Source organism: Condylura cristata, unplaced genomic scaffold (assembly GCF_000260355.1).
Source record: "Condylura cristata isolate star-nosed mole 26May11 unplaced genomic scaffold, ConCri1.0 scaffold00032, whole genome shotgun sequence".
Classification (NCBI taxonomy): Eukaryota; Metazoa; Chordata; class Mammalia; order Eulipotyphla; family Talpidae; genus Condylura; species Condylura cristata.
In genome coordinates, this window is record NW_004567133.1 from 10,579,998 (window position 1) to 10,583,947 (window position 3,950).

At 55.7% G+C, this 3,950-nt stretch overlaps 1 protein-coding gene across 1 annotated transcript in view; it reads left to right on the top strand.

Annotated features, from left to right (window-relative positions):
• Positions 1–3,762: 3,762 nt before the first annotated feature.
• The window catches only part of GPRC5B (G protein-coupled receptor, class C, group 5, member B), a 19,626-nt gene continuing 19,438 nt past the window's right edge, over positions 3,763–3,950 (top strand). Inside the window, exon 1 of the mRNA XM_012731945.1 lies at positions 3,763–3,833. The gene's annotated coding sequence lies outside the window, so the exon portion shown is untranslated. The remainder of the gene's footprint in view (positions 3,834–3,950) is intronic.

Here is a 3,950-nt window from a genome sequence, read left to right on the forward strand (position 1 = left end):
GAGGCAGCACTGGGAAATCGGGGTAGACGGCCCAATGCTTTATTTTCGGTGGCTTCCCTAGCACCTAGTATAGCATCCAAGTAATGTTTGATGACCGACTAAATGACCTGTTGGTGGCAGGGAACAGGTGGGTGGCCACCCACTGGGCTACTGGGCCATATATTGAGCATCTACCATGCCCCCAGGCATTCTGGCTCTGTGTCACTCAAGCCTCTTGTTTGCAAGCAACAGAAACTGGCTCTCTGGCTGATTAAGCAAAGATGTTTGGTGAAAACCTATTGGGGGAGAGCTTCCAGGATGGGGCCAGGAGAGACTGGATCTCCAGGGCTGGCGCACGAGGGAGATGACAGGCCAGAGGAAGCCCCCACTGGTCTGTTCTCATCTCCTCTTCATGCAACCCCCGAGTGGCGATGGACACGTCCCTCTGTTCTGTCCTCCTCATCCTTCTCCCCCAGCTCCTGGCTCCTCCCTTTGCTCTGACTCCCTTCACCATCCCTGTCTGCTCCCCATTACATAACTGCCCCATCCCAGAAGCCCTTCTGTAACCTGAGTCACCTCATGCTCCAACCTCACAGCCCCCCCCCCCAGTCTCTCCCGTCTGGTACAACTGTTCACAGCTGGCTGGGCCAAGCATGGTGCAAGAAAGGAGAAGAACAGAAGAAAGAGAGGAGGGAAGAGGAGTGGGAGGGAGAGGCAGAGGAGGAAAAGAAAGAGAAGGAAGAGGGGAAGGAGCAGGAGGAAGGCTAGAATGGAGGAAAAAGAGGGGAGGGAGGGGGAGGAGTGACGCCTCACTCCAGCATGAGACAAGAACAGGACTGCAGGAGTGTCCTCTGCGCTGGAAGCTCTGGCCCGTGGTCAGTTGTCAGGGAACTCACATTGACTTCCTGTGCCTCGACTCTCACATCTGTGAAATGGGCATACAGATGTCCACACCCCCACATCCAGTGAGCATCATTCACAATAGCCAGTGTCCACTGAGAAATGAGCATGAGTGGATCAAGGGAGTGTGGCCTGTGCGCAGAGTGGAATAGTATGCAGCAGTGACAAAGAAGTCCTGCCGGTTGCAACGACATGGATGAAACTGCAGGGCACTGTGCTAATGAAATAAGTCACAGGAAGACAAGTACTGTGGAATCTAAACAAGCAAATAAAACTCATGGGAAAGGAGAGTAGAACGGTGGTTGCTAGGGCTGGGGGGGTGGGCGGAGGGAGCAGGGAGATGCCAGTGCATCCGATGATCAGGCAGTCACCCTGGAGGCCGCTAGAGACACCTGAGCAGACACTGAGCAGATCATCCTACTCGTGCCCAAATCCCATAGTTCACTTCATCCTTCTGTGGAGTCAAGTTGAAGTTTCAGTCATGAGGCAGTAAGCGACGGTCTGGCTTCATCCTGCCCCTGCTGCAAAGCCACCTGCCTTTGCATGCAGGGGCATTCTGTCACATTCAGGGAGTGGGCCTGGGCTCCAACACCCCCGGACGAAGCCAGGTGGCCCATGGGAATGGCCAGAGGGCTCCAGGACCCCGTCTGGCACTCACTTGGGAACCTGCCTACTTAAGCAGAGACAAAAGAGCCCTGAAAAGTCTGATCAGAGAGTAGATGACTTCAAAGTAAGAGAACAAGGCTGGAATTTAATTTTCACTTAGTCCCCAAGTAGCTGACAAACCCCGGCCTGTATGGGCCTGGGATGCAGGATGAACAACCGACATGGTTCTGTTCTCACAGAGCCACATGGGGCCGCTAACACCTCGATTAATTACAAGTGGGCACAATGGAAGGTTGGTTCCACGATCACACTAGTCAGAGAGAAAGTGCTCAAGAGGGCCCTCCTAGTGGCGCAGCGGGTTAGGACGCAGCAGGGCAAGCTGGCCACAGCCACTTCAGCGCAAGTTGGGTCCCGGGCCCGGAGCTGACCCACATGGCGCAGCAGACCTCTCCTGTCTCAGCAGTGCACTTCGTCAATCTGCCTGTTCTGCTCCCCACTCTGTCTCTGTGAATCCTCTCACTGCCCCTGCACCTCTGGCCTGTACCCCATTTCTGTCTGCATAAATAAATAAATCTTTTTTTTAAAAAAGTGCTCAAGAACCCGTTGCAGCCCGGGGCTACCATCTGGACAAAGTAAACAAGATAGGCCACTGCCAGCCCTGTAGAAAGTTCTTATTGCAGCAGCCCTGGGCTATCAGCTGAAACTGACACAACAGAGCCACACAGACGCCTTCATGTGTGTCCATGGTGGAACGGTCATGTCCTCACTGCTTTCCAGGTGAGGAATAGCGCCAGGAAGCCCCTGATTTTCACAGCCTGAAGTGCAGTGAGCACTGGGCGCTGACACTGCCCCCAGCATCGCCCAGGACTTTCTGTCCAGGTTGGGGGTGGGGGGGGACCTGAGGGACAAGGGGCTCACCTCGCAGCAAGAGATGCCAGCTTAGCCACTGGCTGAGAGGAAGTGGCCCCACAGCCACGATCTCCATGTGTAACAGGGGTGCATGATAAATAACAGCCTGTCTGGAGGGTCACAAAGCACAGAAAACACTATATAAACTTTCATGATGATCACTTTCTTCATCATTTTCATTTATCACTTGATCACAAGGGTGCTAGTCCTTGAACATTTTCAGGGGAAGGCCCTTTTCACTCACCAGTCGCCTTCATTTTCATTATTTCCTTCCCAAAGAATCATCACCCAAAGCTAAGCCGATTGTGCTAAAGTCCCTCTTTAAGGTAAGACAGGAAAGGAAATAGATCTATACCTGGAATACTCACCAACTCACAACAAGGGCTTTGCCCGCGCCAGGATCCACGTGGATCCCTTTGAAAGTATTATGTTTAATCTTCCTATCAACCCAGTAGGCATGTACTACTAAAATTATCTCCATTTTGCCAGTGAGGAAAGCCCAGCTCAGAAAAGTGAGCTTGCCCACATTCACCCAGGAAAGAAAAGGCTTATGGCGCAGTTCCACCAGATGCCACTAGGTGGCAGTGCCCATCCACTTTCCAGTTGCGCTGTTTGGGGGAACCTTGGGGAGGGGAGCGCACGCAAACCTTTACTGAGAGTCTGCTGCGTGCCAGAACAGTCCTCGGCGCTGCGGCTACTTGGGCAAATAAAACGAGGTCAATTTTCTGTCCTCAAGTTTCTCCCTTTCCGTTTTCCTTTAAAAAGTATAAACGATAGTCGCGGGGATGCGTACCCAAGGGGTCTATGTCCTGATCCTAGAGAAGTGATTTGACTGCGCGGGGGCTGCGAGGCTCGCGGGATGCTATGAGAAAATCTGGAAGGTCCGCGCTCCCCAAAGATCAGGGCTGCAACGACCCCCTAGGAGGGAGTGTTAATCTGCAAGCCACCCCTCTCCCCCTCAGCCACAGAAGGGTGGGCAGCGGGCATCCTCTCCTGTCTCATAGGATCGGAATGGAGCCGGACACGGGGTCTCGCCCTGGGAAACCAGAGTTGCATGGGAAGCGATCCCAAAAGTCTCTTTGGGGGGAGGCAACCGAGGTGACTAGTCTGAAGGTCACCGAGGGCCCCAGTCCCGTAAAGCTGCTTGAACACAACCCCAAGCCTGGGCGGGTTGATGTGGACCCGGGGCCACAGGGTGGACCAGGGGCAGCCCCAGCGCCGAGGTGGGAGGCTGCTCCCACCCCTCCTGACAGCGTGTCCCCCGCGGTCCTGTGGGCGCGCTTCCCGTTGGTACTGAGAGACTGCGGAGCGCGAGGCCACGGGGCTGGGGCCGCGGCTCCCCACGCAGTGTGGACGTGGCGAGCTGGGCGCCTCTGGAGGTACGTACGGCCTCGCGCGCACACGGCGCGGTGTGACCAAGGACGCGGTGTTGCGCTCAGGTGCGTGCAGGGGCCGTGACGCGCGGGGAAGGGGCGTCCCGGGAAGGGGCTGCAGGGGAAGTCGAGGCGCGCGCGCTGCCTGGCGGCTCAGAGGGCGCCGGTGACGAACGCGCGGCG